This window comes from Salmo trutta, chromosome 8 (assembly GCF_901001165.1).
Source record: "Salmo trutta chromosome 8, fSalTru1.1, whole genome shotgun sequence".
Lineage (NCBI taxonomy): Eukaryota > Metazoa > Chordata > Actinopteri > Salmoniformes > Salmonidae > Salmo > Salmo trutta.
Window position 1 is genome coordinate 42,825,312 of NC_042964.1, and position 15,041 is coordinate 42,840,352.

The window sequence follows — 15,041 nt, forward strand, 5'->3', positions numbered from 1 at the left end:
AAGGATCCATTTTGGTTTAATAGAAAAAAAAATGTAAAAAAAAAATGGGGGAAACAAAATGCACCCACACAAAGGCAGATCTATATTCTCATGGCTTATAGATGAGGGTGGGATATCTATGAAACTTTCAGTTTGTTATGCAGCTGATGGAAAGTTTGAGGTACTGGGATCAGATGAACCATATATCACCCAGCTGAAATGTAACCTGCATGATGGGATTGGGTCGTCATGTGAAGAGTTAGAACGCATATGGAAAAGTGCAGAAGGGCTAAGATCTTTGGCAGCATGGCTTCCTAAACCGGCCCTGGCCCTAGCCCCAGCCCTCCCTATCCCAGCCCACCCTAGCTGGGGTGAGTTCCCGGAGAGAGAAGCCCTTGCGCCGGACTGGAGATGTCAGCCTCACAGCTGCTTAAACCATCACTGGAGACCAGAGCCTCTACTGCTGCTGAGTGCCAAGAGTCATTACTGTGAGATAAGACACAGGCCTGCCATGACACGCCACCTCAGCAGGATTAGACACATACAACTGGAACTTCTCTCCTGCTTTAAATCTACCACTGTATAACCTGTCCGGTGATATCATGGAGATCCCTACAAATATGACTGGCACCTAACTAGTACAACTGACCTGCCTAACCTCCTAAGGCATGTCTGGCAGGGCTCCATGTACACAATCAAGCTCCACATTGATAAACATAACAGCCTTATAAGGAGCAATGCTACACATTCTGGTGCACAAAGCCATGTGTATAGCCATAAACATTCATTTGTCTGGCGAGACTAGTCAGTTCAGAAATACTGCTGCTTGTCGAAGCCTTGCCAGGAATCCTGGAGATGACAATTAAATCGGTCTCCATAAAGGAGGTGGACTTGAATAAATACAGCAATACATTACCGAAGGGGTATAACGATAATTGGGTTTATTGTGTGTTGCTTGGCCTTTTGCCTAATGAATTTCCTATCTCTTTTCAAAAACTACTAATCGATGAATGTATGATGACATTTTAAGACCAATTTGTTTTTCTTAGATGCCGAACAGGAGATCTGATTGTCTGGCCCTGCCGACATGTCTTTACTGAATGAGAGCAATTCCCCTGTCTGTCTTCTGTAATGGACTATTAACATTTTACACAATTGAGCATGTTTACAGTGCATTGGGAAAGTATTCAGACCCCTTGACTTTTTCCACTTTTGTTAGGTTAGACTTATTCTAAAATTAATTCAATTAATATTTTTCCTCAATCTACACACAATATCAAAACGGCAAACCGAATACAGGTTTAGATTTTTTTATAAAAAATAAAATACAGAAATACCTTATTTACATAAGTATTCAGACCCTTTGCTATGAGACTTGAAATTGAACTCAGGTGCATCCCGTTTCCATTGATCATCCTTGAGATGTTTTTACAAAATGATTGGAGCCCACCTGTGGTAAATTCAATTGATTGGAGATGATTTGGAAAGGCACACACCTGTAAGGTCCCACCGTTGACAGTGAATATCAGAGCAAAAACCAAGCCATGAGGTCGAAGGAATTGTCCGTAGAGCTCCGAGACAGGATTGTGTCAAGGCACAGATCTGGGAAGGGTACCAAAAAATGTCTGCAGCATTGAAGGTCCCCAAAAACACTCCATCATTCTTAAATGGAAGAAGTTTGGAACCACTAAGACTCTTCCTAGAGCTGGCACCCTGGCCAAGCTGAGCAATTGGGGAAGAAGGGCCTTGGAAAGGGAGGTGACCAAGAACCTGATGGTCACTCTGACAGAGCTCCAGAGCTCCTCTGTGGAGATGAGAGAACCTTCCAGAAGGACAACCATCTCTGCAGCACTCCACCAATCAGGCCTTAATAGTAGTGGTCAGACGGAAGCCACTCCTCAGTAAAGAACACATGACAGCCCGCTTGGAATTTGCCAAAAGGTACTTAAAGACCCTCAGACCATGAGAAACAAGATTCTCTGGTCTGATGAACATGAGCGAGTCACACGCTCAAGCATTGCTACCACTTCTACTCTAACTTCCGCAATGCATACAAGGCCCTCCCCTGCCCTCCATTTGGCAAATCTGACCATGACGCCATCTTGTTGCTCCCTTCCTATAGGCAGAAAATAAAACAGGAAGTGCCCGTTCTTAGGTCTATCCAATCAGTTTCCACACTTCAAGATTGCTTTGATCACGTGGACTGGGATATGTTCCGGATAGCCTAAGAGAATAACATTGACGTGTACGCTGACTCGGTGAGCGAGTTTAAGGAAGTGTATGGGAGATGTTGTACCCACTGTGACTATTAAAACCTTCCCTAAACAGAATCCTTGGATTGATGGCAGCATTCACTCTAAACTGAAAGCACGTTCCACCGCATTTAATCATGGCACGGCGACTGGGAATATGGCCGAATACAAACAGTGTAGTTATTCCCTCCGTAAGGCAATCAAACAAGCAAAGTATCAGTATAGAGACAAAGTGGAGTCGCAATTCAACGGCTCAAACACGAGACCTATGTGGCAGGGTCTACAGGCAATCACGGATTACAAACAGAAACCAGCCCCTTGCTTCCAGACAAACTAAACATCTTCTTTGCCCGCTTTGAGGATAATACAGTGCCTGCCACCGACGCGGCCCGCTACCAAAGACTGTGGGCTCTCCTTCTCCGTGGCTGACGTGAGTAAAACATTTAAACGTGTTAACCCTCGCAAGGCTTCCAGCCCAGACGGCATCCCTAGCCACGTCCTCAGAACATACGCAGACCAGCTGGCTGGTATGTTTACGGACATATTCAATCAATCCCTAACCCAGTCTGCTTTCCCTACATGTTTTTAGATGGCCACCATTGTTCCTGTTTCTAAGAAAGCAAAGGTAGCTGAACTAAATGCCTACCGCCCCGTAGCATTCAATTCTGTCTTCATGAAGTGCTTTGAGAGACTAGTCAAGGATCATATCATCTCCACCCTACCTGACACCCTAGACCCACTGCAATTTGCTTACCGCTCCAATAGGTCCGCAGACGATGCAATCGCCGTCACACTGCCCTATCCCATCTGGACAAGAGGAATACCTATGTAAGAATGCTGTTCATTGACTAAAGCTCAGCATTCAACACCATAGTACCCTCCAAACTCATCATTAAACTTGAGACCTTGGGTCTCAACCCCACCCTGTGTAATTGGGTCCTGGACTTTGACGGGCCACCCCCAGGTGGTGAAGGTAGGAAACAACATCTCCACTCCGCTGATCCTCAACACTGGGGCCCCACAAGGGTGCGTTCTCAGCCCCCTCCTGTACTCCCTGTTCACCCATGACTGCATGGCCATGCACGCCTCCAACTCAATCATCAAGTTTGCAGACGACACAACAGTGGGCTTGATTACCAACAATGACGAGACAGCCTACAGAGAGGAGGTGAGGGCTCTCGGAGTGTGGTGTCAGGAAAATAACCTCTCACTCAATGTCAGCGAAACAAAAGAGATGATTGTGGACTTCAGCAAAGGGAGCACCCCCCATCCACGGGACAGCATTGGAGAAGGTGGAAAGTTAAGTTCCTCAGTGTACATATCACCGACAAACTGAAATGGTCCACCCACACAGACAGTGTGGTGAAGAAGGCGCAACAGCACCTCTTCTACCTCAGGAGGCTGAAGAAAATGTGGCATGTCATCAAAAACCCTCACTAACTTTTATAGGTGCACAATTGAGAGCATCCTGTCGGGCTGTACCACCGCCTGGTATGGCAACTGCACCGCCCACAACCGCAGGGCTCTCCAGAGGGTGGTACAGTCTGCACAATGCATCATCGGGGTGAAACTACCTGTACTCCCGAACACCTACAACACCCGATTTCACAGGAAGGCAAAAAGATCATCAAGGACAATAACCATCCGAGCCACTTCCTGTTCACCCCGCTTCCATCCAGAAGGCGAGGTCAGTACAGGTGCATCAAAGCTGGGACGGAGATATTGAAAAACAGCTTCTATCTAAAGGCCATCAGATTGTTAAACAGCCATCACTAGCACAGAGAGGCGGCTGCCTACTTACAGACTTGATATCATTGGCCACTTTAATAAATAGAACACTAGTCACTTTAATAATGCCACTAAGAATGTTTACATCTCGCATATGTATATACTGAATCCTACACTATCTTTTGCGTCTTAGCCTCTGTCACTACTCATCCATATATTTCTATATTCTTATCCAATTCCTTTACTAGATTGTGTGTATTAGGTTTTGTTGTGGAATTGATGATATTACCTGTTAGATACTGCTGCGCAGTCGGCTCTAGAAGCATAAGCATTTCGCTACACTCGCAATGACATCTGCTAACCATGTGTATGTGACCAATAACATTTTATTTGAAATCAAGATTGTACTCTTTGGCCTGAAGGCCAAGCATCCCATATGGAGGAAGCCTGACACCATCCTTACGGTGAAGCATGGTGGTGGCAGCATCATGCAGTGGGGATGTTTTTCAGTAGCAGGAACTGGGAGACTAGTCAGGATTGAGGGAAAGATGAATGGAACAGAGATCCCTGATGAAAACCTGCTCCAGAGCACTCAGGACCTCAGACAGGGGCAAAGGTTCACCTTCCAACAGGACAACGACCCTAAGCACACAGCCAAGACAACGCAGGCATGGCTTTGGGACAAGTCTTTGAATGTCCTTTAGCCAGAGCCCGGACTTGAACCCGATCAAACATCTCTGGAGAGTCCTGCAAATAGCTGTCCAGCAACGCTTCCCATCCAACCTAACAGAGCCTGAAAGGATCTACAGAGAAGAATGGGAGAAACTCCCCAAATACAGGTGTACCAAGCTTGTAGCGTCATACATAAGAAGACTCAAGGCTGTAATTGCTGCCAAAGGTGCTTCAAAAAAAGTACTGGGTAAAGGGTCTGAATACTTATGCAAATGTATAAAAAAAATGAAATATTACATTGGCAAGCAGCAGTATTTCTGGACAGAGTACAGTCTCGCCAGACAAATTAATGTATATGTTTATGGCTCTCCATATGGCTTTGTACACTAGATCGTCGTCATTATGCGGTATTGTGTGTAGATTGATGAGGGGAATTTTCTTTATCCATTTTATAATAAGGCTGTAACGTAACAAAATGTGGAAAAAGTCAAGGGGTCTGAATATTTTCCGAATGCACCGTACATGGAACGTAATGAGGAAAAAGCAGTCCCATCTGGATTACGACTTGATAAATGGATTGTTTGTCTAGATTCGCTCTTCTTCCTGGTTCTATTTGTACAAAGATTCCTACTTTAGAGATAACCACACTGTAATTACAACACATAAATTACATGAGAGAGAGTCTCTCTCTCTAGTCATGACAGAGATGCTATTTAGACCTAGAGCATATAAATAAAAGATGGTAAACAGATAATAATAATATTCTGAGAGTAAAGAGTTGAACTCTGTGTGAATTGTCTGTATCGGAGTCTTCCCTCCGCCTACAGGATCTAACACAAGGGCTCCGAGTGTTCACACCACACCCTGTCACTCACAAGTTAACGGCTCGGGTACATGGACATGTTGCCAAGCACACGTTTGACCAGGAAGAGCTAAGAAAAACAAATGTTTTTGTAATAAAAATGGAGGTTTCAGGGCTCAACAGTAACCTGTTGAATAGAATTGAATAATACTTTTTAACTATATCTTTGGTTTATAGTCAATCATCTCAGACTCACAACCTTCTATTTTTACTCATATAGTTAACGTCAGACAACGTGACAATCTCAGTCCCAGAGCAAAGGCACACTTGTGATCACCCCGATACATTTGTAATAGTACGTCCTATAACAATTATACTTATTTAAACTCAATGTTAATATAACATTTACCCCACCATAAATACAGTATGGTGTGCAAACATCAGTGATGAAGAACAATAAAAATAAATAAAAAAACATTCAATGGTCAGCATTACTTAGACACCTCACAGCATGTCATTTCAGACATATCTTCACAATACTCAACACAGAACCCCTAATCCATCATTATAGAAAAGAGAAAATAAGCCACCAAACTGTAAACAGGTATCTAAATTAACAAGACACAAATGCAGATATATTTGGATCAAGTCTTTAGGAGCTTTTGCGAATACTTGTGTTCCTTTCTAAATGTGTTCCTTTCAGCCGTTCTTATTCCCTTTCAGTCTCAGTCTACCAGTGGGACCCTGCACCTGTTAGCCCGAGTCCATGCAGCTCTCTTCCACTACCGCCTCTCTTTCACGGCCCCGGTGAGTGATCTCTCTGTCACAAAGATTGACTGTCCACACACCCCTGTCCCAGCCTAGGACAGCCCAGCCTAGGACCCACCTTATAAGGCTCCTCTCCTGCTCTGTCTCGATCCCGAAGCCCTGGTTCCCTGATTGTTCCTGTGTTGACCCAGTCCTTATCCTCGTCAAGCACTTAAGTACCACTGAGACGGTTCCCTGGTGACTAACCCAGAAAGAAGGCAGAGGAGAGAGCTCTGCTGCTATTACATCCAACCGCCTGCAGGACAGACTTGATGAGTGAAAGAGATGAGAGAAGGAAGGGTAGAGAGAGGAGGAGAGAGAGAAAGGGCTGGTTTCCTATTACATACTCTACTGAAGTCACCCCCTCCTCGCTTCTCTCTCTCTCCCCCTCCGTCAGCTAACGAGACAGCGAACTGATCATCCAATCCCTCCCAGTACTAACATTCATCTGGTGGAGGACTCCTACCTCACACAGGCAGACAGAGGACTCCTACCTCACACAGGCAGACAGAGGACTCCTACCTCACACAGGCAGACAGAGGACTCCTACCTCACACAGGCAGACACAGGCAACCAGGGAGAAAGCAGGAGAATGAGAGAGACTGAGCCAGTAACAATCATTTATGTCCAACAGAGCCCTGAACAGTTTACCTAAGGACACTCACTGCCCACTCCCAACACATTGCCCTTCAGCAGTAGATTAAAATCAACACAGACCCTTCCTCCTTCACTCCACACCAACCCAATATTAAATATTATTCCTGTTGAACGTTTCCAAATAATAAAATCACATCTAACATGGGCTGGAGACAGTTTCAAAAACAGCAAATTAAATATTTCATAGTAGGGTCGTAAAATGTTATAGCCCAGATATTGAGTTAGTCAGGGGACATGTTTTCTTAATGCTGAGATATTAAAATAGGTTGTTAGACATTATTTGAATTCTGATGATAATTTGAGATCCTATGGAAGTTACTATGGCATTCATACAAATATTCCTAACCAATTCATTTCCTCCACTTGTGTGATTTTTTTATAGCCTGGCTCTCCATTGTAATATTATATATATATATTACACTTTATTATTTCATTGCCTTTACTAAGGTATTGCCAGAAGCCTAAATTCTAACTTACAGGGCAGGTTAGTGCCTCCCTGAGAGATCTACTATAGTACTGTAGAGTTGCCTCTGGGAGCGTATGACTCATGGTCTGAGTGGTATGTCCTCTCTAAGACCAGAAGCATGCAACCATACCATACAGAGACCATATCACTTTCAGAGTCTCCCAAAAACACACTTCATGTTTGAAAGGGTCATTGGAGTTCTGGGTCATGTTGAAACGTTTTACAACATAATATGAAAATTAACATTTCTCATTAGACAAGTCCAGGTAGTCTCTCGTTGTTTCAGTGCATTTTATTCCATTTGGTGCCTAATGAACACAACCCTGGTTGTGCCGAGTCAGCTTTGGGGGTTACAATTAAGGGGGTTCTGAAAAGAGGGAGAATTTATTCGGATTTTCCACCAGTGAGTTGAGTAGGAACCTCAGGATGAGATATGTAATGGTATCTCCTCGTTTGTACCTCTAATGCCCAGTGAATAGTGCCAAAACAAAACCACATTGTTCAAAGGCCTGACACATACTGAAATTAATGAGATGTGTTACCACATGCCATTGTGCGTTATATTTCCAGAGGGTGCTCCAGAGAGCTGGGAGGTATTATACATTCTACCCAGGTTGTGTTTCCATGAACGGGCACATGTGTTGCTCTTGGAATGACTTGAATTCCTGTCAGTTTATGTGTAAAGGCAAGCAAGCAGAACTTACACTTCTACATTTTAACAGCTTTGCAAACCGCCCCATTGAAAATACACATTTGTCAATGTGTTATGGTTCAATACATTTTCAATATACAATAAACTCGAAAAATGCATTCCAAATGTGTTTTCTGAAACTAAATTGGTTAAAAATACATTGCAACACAATATTAAGACACATTTAATTTAGTGGGTGTGTGTGAGTGTATTTACTACTATGTGTGTGTGTGCTCCTACATGTCCATTTAAGGGAGGAAGAGAGGGCGGTAAAGCTGGTAGCGGAGACAGGGAGATAATTACCCCTCTCTCTGACAGATGGGCTGATTTATGCCTCTCCAATTAAACTGTCAGGATACGGAGCAGCAGAGCGGAGGAGACCATTTCATAGGGCCGTAAAGCCTCTTCTCTTCACCCAGAGAGAATAGAGGCAGAAAGGTCTCCTCTTTAACCAGCCCCTCTACAGAGGAGAGAAGGAAGGAGCAGTAAATTACTAATGGCTGTGATGAAGCTGAGACCACGTCAGCCCCAGACAGAAGGGATGGGCTACAACCATCTTCATGACGTTCCATACAGAAATGAGAGACATTATTATAGAGGACGAGAGGAGGGAAATGAACCTGAACCATTCTGAATAACAGCCCTCTGTGACACTGTAAACGATGTAGGTAGCTGCAACTCTCTCACACTGAGAATAGAATGCATTCTCTGTGGTGTCATGTAAAACATGTCTGCTCTGTGAAGAAATTCTAAAGGCCAGAGATGATAAAACATTGTTATGCTTCATTTGGAGTTTTCCAAAAACGTCTTGTTGGGAGGATAAATAAATGTTTCAGTTTAGAGAATTCATCATGCAATCTGGACTGTCCACCTGTACTTATGACTGTGTCTTTGTTTCACAAGCGGCCACGCACACACACGCATGTGCTTTTTGTTTGCCTCACCGAAGTTAAATACATTGAGCGATGGCTAGGGTTACGGGTGGTTCCACTCTAAGCAAAAATATTCCGTCACACACACATCTGCTTTCATGGTATGTGACTCTATACCGGAGAGTTCATAGTGTAATACAACAAAAACTCAGAGACTATATGGACAATCTATCAGGCTGAGCATGGAATATTCCTCCCTTCAAGTTTAGTCTTATTCTTAACACAAATCAATATTTCTCCACACTCATTTTTCTTTGGACATTTGCCTTCAGTTTCGCATCATTTAACAGATGCGAAAGTGACTAAGAGCTGTATTCAGTGGCCTGTGTGGGAATTGAACCCACAACCCTGGTGTTGCCAGCATCATGCTCTAACCCACTGAGCCAATGAAACCTCCAATTGGTTCCTACTGTGTGAGTACTGCCTGGTGAAACAGTACAGTTGCAAAGTCATTATCATAGCTACAGGCTCTAACGAATTAGCTACAATTAACAACTAATTGGAGATAAAAGATGTGAGGCAGAGAGCCAACCTTGTCCTGCTCCCCCACTGTGTATCCAACACATGGGTATTGAACCCCCACCAGCTGGAGGACAAGCACTCCATAGTGCTCTGGTCAAAAGTAGTGCACTATACACTGAGTGTTCAAAACATTAGGAACACCCGGTGTACGCTATGATCCCTTATTGATGTCGCTTGTTAAATGCACTTCAATCAGTGTAGATGAAGGGGAGGAGACAGGTTAAAGAAGGGTTTTTAAGTCTGGAGATGTTGAAACATGGATGGTGTATGTCTGCCATTCAGAGAGTGAATGGGCAAGACAAAAGACATCCAAGCCAACTTGACACAACTTTGGGCGGCATTGAAGTCAACATGGGCCAGCATCCCTGTGGAACGCTTGGCACCATGTAGAGTCCATTCCCCGACAACTTGAGGCTATTCTGAGGGCAAAAAGCTGTTCTTAATATTTTGTACACTCAGTGTATAGGGAACAGCATGCCATTTCGGACAGCCTATGCATCTATGACAAATACAACCCAAACTGCATTCGACATCCAAATCAGCGGACTGAAGCTTATTGCAAACCCTCTCCTCATTTACCATGGGAATGACGGGCATGATAACGAGACAGCAGCGTGAGTGGTGGACGCCTGAACGAGCTAATGATGGATTGATTTGCGTGTTAAGAGAGGTAAAGTAAGGACATATTGTTTTCTCTGTTGGTGCAGCTGCTCTGGTTTTGCATATCTCTCCCTCCATCTGTCCACACAGCACATAGTTGAGGCCGTCGCTGCCACTTAGCCATGAAAGACTGCACGTGTTCTGCTGTTGTTATTGCATAGTGGGATCAGTAATAACCTACCAGGCAGCGAGAGGGGGGAATCTGATCTGAAAAGCACTGTGTGTTAGATTAATAGACTGGCCGTAGCCACCCTGGACGTAGAGAGAGAGAGGAGGAATTCAGCCGGAGTCACGGTCGGTGTTGAAACAGCTCGAGGTAGATCTCCTCAGACACTCGTCTTTTAAAGCGCTCCCCTCGGACCGTGTTTAAGAATTCCATTACTGTAGTACAGTTGCAGTTCTGGTAGAATCAGTGCAGCCGAGACTACTTCTTCAGTCTAATGTGGAATGACTTGGCATTTGAGAGGGAAACAGAGGGAGACTTTCTATAAACGAGGGCATTTCCATATCTAAAGGACATCCTGTGATCTCACAGTGGAGGCTGGACGGAAAGTCCAGAAATAACAGCCTATAGAGAAAGGAGAAGAGGAACTCAATTAACTAAGTGACTCATAATACCCAGACAGACTCATAAGAGCGAGTCTGTGTCAAAATGAACGATTACTTCTCAACTAGCTTCTGGCTGACGTCTGTTTGACCCCAGACTACATGAATGTCAAACTAAATTCAACCCAGAACACTGTTCATAATATCTCCACACCTGATCCTATTATGAATCGCATACCTTCGAGGTCGCCCAATGAAGACTAAGGCAGCCAGGGCGCGAGGAAAGACAGACATCAGGTATCTAATAATAGCGCTGCGTCTCACCATTAGTTCTGCCAACACAGTCTCATGCATACCAGCTCCCAGAAAGTCCCACAGGAAGGGCCAGAGTTAATTATGGGATCAATCAACGGTTAAACTCTCTCCTCCTTCCTTCCCTAAAGTGCACTGTACAAGTCAACTTTAATCAACTGCTCCATCTGTTGTCTGTGACCTAGACTGGCTCTGTATGAGGCCTTCCTGTTGTTTATGACATGTATACACCACACCTGGGTTCAAACACTACTTGAAATAATTTGTAAATACTTCCGCTAGGCTTGAATTTGCTTTAGGAACAATAGAGTAGTCGCAACAGTGCAAACCCTGACCATCTGTCACTCCAAGGCAGGCTAGAGCAAGCACTAAAAGAATTTGAAAGATTTCAAATAGTATCTGAACCCAGGTCTGGTATAAAGCACAGTGAACTGTATGGAGAACCCCACCCCTCACCACTGAACAATATTGTCTGTCACAGTGCTAGACACCTCAGCAAGCGGTACAGTATAATAATGTCATATGTGCCACCGCAGGTTCTCTAGCTCAGGCATTAACTTCAATAGGAAAAGCATATTGGAGTCGAGTTATAAGATTTATACCACTTCCTGTAGTTTTGTCTAGCCGTTGTCTGTGATAAAGTGTACAGTTACAGTTACAGTTGCTAGCAGAGATAATTCAGATCTTCCTATCCAGGGATCTATGGCATATAATTTCGATTTATGGATTTTGGAGGGTGACAATGGGTCTAGTACAGATACATGTTACCTTATGATGTGAACAGTTATCAGGAAAAGGTCAAATTTAAAGGACCAATGGCCCATGCAGACTATAATAATTGCCTCCTCCGATGATTCATAATAGCGAATGGACTAGTCTATATCGTTCTGTCCATGTTTCAGCTGCTCAAAGTGCTCCATTCACATTGACATCTGTGTAGCATTACTCAGCGGATGTTACCAGCTACTAAATAAGTTATTCAAATGATGAGAGCGGAAAGACTGACCGATAGGCAGATACCACAGTAAGTTTCACCTCATGACCAGAGCTATAGTATAGTGCTTCTCATTCTCTTCCATTATCATAGCTTCCTCTATGCTTGTCAAGTACATGGGTCATTACCCTCCCATAAAGCACCATTCAATTTCATTACAATGACTTCTGGATTTGATTACATTTCATCCCTCATTTTACATCACTGATATTGTGTTCATTTATTTCTCCTCATCTCCCATAAGCCAACAAGCACTACTGATGAAGAGTTCTAGTACTGATGGAGAGTTCTACTGCCTTTGTGGCAGAAAATTGAAACAATATCAAAGCAAGTGGCCAAAGGAGGGAAAATACCACAGTATGAACAGATCAGAACAGCACAGCCAGCTGGGCTCCTACTCCTGAAATAGGAGCATCTGAAAACGTTCTCCTTCAATCCTGAGTGTATCAGTTCCCAGGATCTAACATGGAGCACAAAACGCGACTCCTGTCTGGAAGTCATGTGACCCTGCTGACAGTTGAACACACAGGATGTAGTTTGACCTTCCTTTAGACAGGTGGAGGACTTATTAACTCTTCCTCCTCAGAGAGGTTATAGATGGATACTAGTTTAAAAACACACAACCGAAGCCTCGGAAAGAATGCACCCGTATTCGTGCCGACCGGTAAGTTGGAAGCTGAAAATCTGGTATTAAAAGCAGCATTCCATCTTGTAAAGGGGATTGTTGCTTTAACCACAGACTAAATTCTCCTATCAGCAATATGCTAATGATTTGGTTGGTGGGTCAAAAGCTTTTGATAATACCTCTGATTACTTTGACACTGAACACCCCTAAAGACGGACGCTGATGAGTTACTAGAGAACCAATCAGAGCCTAGAGAACCTTTAGAAAACAACATTCCACACAGACCGATCCATCATAATGTACTTGGCTGTAGCTGACAGTTTAACATGAGTGTGAAGGTAGAAGGTTCCTTTAGGGCGTTTTTAGTTCTGCATCTAGACTCCTGTAATTTGACTGTCGTCTTGGATCATGTGGATCATCACCGGGATCTTCAGCTGTTCATTGGGATCTTCTGCCGGAATTTTAATCAGTTTGGGTCAATGTAGAGCAATTCTCAACGGGACATTCCTTCTTCAATCGGCTCACGGCGGTGGCGAATTGGTCAGTAGTCGTTCTGTTCAAAGCAGGGGATGCTAATCAGTATTCTAGGGCCATTCTTCCCTGGGCAGATCATGTCAACTGGGAATGGTCATGGTTCTCCATCACAATCCAAGTGTCAATCAGAGGAATGACCTTTTTTGACAGCTGAGGAAATAGAGAGAATGACATCTGCCTCCACTTTTCATCCCTACTCATTCAACACAGAATAGCTGTCAGTGGTCTGTCTGGCAGCCCAAAGTCTAAGCCCAGTTTGTGTATGTAGAAGTCCAAGCCTTTCGATACATAAATGGTAACAATAAGATATAATGTACACAAAGTCTCAGAGCAAGGGAAAGTCAGTGCCATCCATCTTGGAACATGTAAACGCCTCACATTCCCCAAAAACAATAGCTTTCAACACAGATGGAGACCTGAATGGCCCACAGATGAACAACCTCAATGTTATTTGAAATGTCTATGTAGATAGCAAATGAATCAAAATATAAATAAATGTTGAGTTTAGCCTGACTTTCAACTCAACCAAAGCTGTTTGAGTTTCATAGAAAGTTCAAAGTTCAAGAAAAACTGCTGCGTTAGATAAGGATAGGCAACATAAATCAGCAAGGGTCAGGCTATCCCAGAGCTTACAACTCCAACTGCCATCCATTTCCAACCACCAACAGACTGCTATGGATGCACAGAAGCCAGTCACCAGGAATAATGCTTTTAACCTCTAACATCCAGCCAAACATGATAAAATGTAACCCACTCCCTAATCAAAACAAATGAAATTGCATTGTGACCATGCTTTCCCTTCACCAAGGACAGAGTATCTTATCTAGAAATCACATGATCAATGAAGATATACATTTTAATTTTACCTGGTGACTTCATTCTCCATGAGTAACTGCAAGCAGGGGGCCCTGTGTATTGTGGTCCCTCCCTCCACATGCTGTAGAAATTAGGTAGAAACAAAGACAAATTTGTCTGATTAGAGTGGACTGGCAGGCTAGCACAGAGAAGGGAGGGGATATTGGCCACTGTGTCTCGCAGCACTTATGAATTGGCCTTGTGCAAACATCCTGCTGTTTTATATGCTTCCTGGGGTCAGGGGTCAACAGGCGTGCATGACCAATCACAGCCCTAAATCAGGAACTGAATGCATTCTGTCATCAACACAGTGGAATTCAATTAGGTTTAATTCATTTTAAAGGCCTGCTATCAGCCTCATTGTTACTTTTGTTGATGAATGTTTTTTTTAACAAGTGAAGGCTATGCTAGGATTGCACGCCTCCCCATGTCAAAAGGAACCGCAGCGAGTGCATTAATGGAAAGAGGAGAAAAGTGACACTTGATATCCGCTTACCAGTTGCATTCCAGAAGCTCTTTTGGTCTATGCCGGCAGACCATTATTTATATTGGGTCCACAATTCAATCAGGAGGTCCCCTCAGACCAGACCAATCAGCAGCAAAGGGAGCCTCAGACATGTTAATCAATAACTGCATTATTGGTGGGTGGATAGGTTTCTCTGCAGAAGTACTACTTCTGATTAGTCTGCATTTTGAACAGGAAGTGAGTTCTCTTGTCTATCCATTGTTTAGTCTTTTCAGATTAGGTTTAACATATTCCAGTCTTAACTTTTAGAATTAGAAAGGCATTGCCTTTGCCTTGTCTCATATTTCAGATAAGTGAAAGAAAAACGACCCTATAGCTATTTTATTCTGGGCATTTTAAAAATAGCTTAGTAACAAAAAACCCTCCACTGAAAGCCACTGATCAAGCAGATACAGCTAAATGAAGAGATAAGTGACCATTTAAACCTACCCATTCCTTTCATTCCAGGCTTTTAAAAATGTAATCTGTTAAGTATGTCAAT

General features: G+C 43.5%; 1 protein-coding gene across 3 annotated transcripts in view; it reads right to left on the minus strand.

Moving 5' to 3' along the window:
• The window catches only part of LOC115199007 (semaphorin-3C), a 51,871-nt gene extending 37,711 nt beyond the window's left edge, over window positions 1-14,160 (minus strand). The window contains exon 1 of one of the 3 annotated variants that reach the window (XM_029761489.1): window positions 14,046-14,160. The gene's annotated coding sequence lies outside the window, so the exon portion shown is untranslated. The other 2 variants (XM_029761488.1, XM_029761490.1) reach the window with 2 other exon arrangements.
• Window positions 14,161-15,041: the final 881 nt, after the last annotated feature.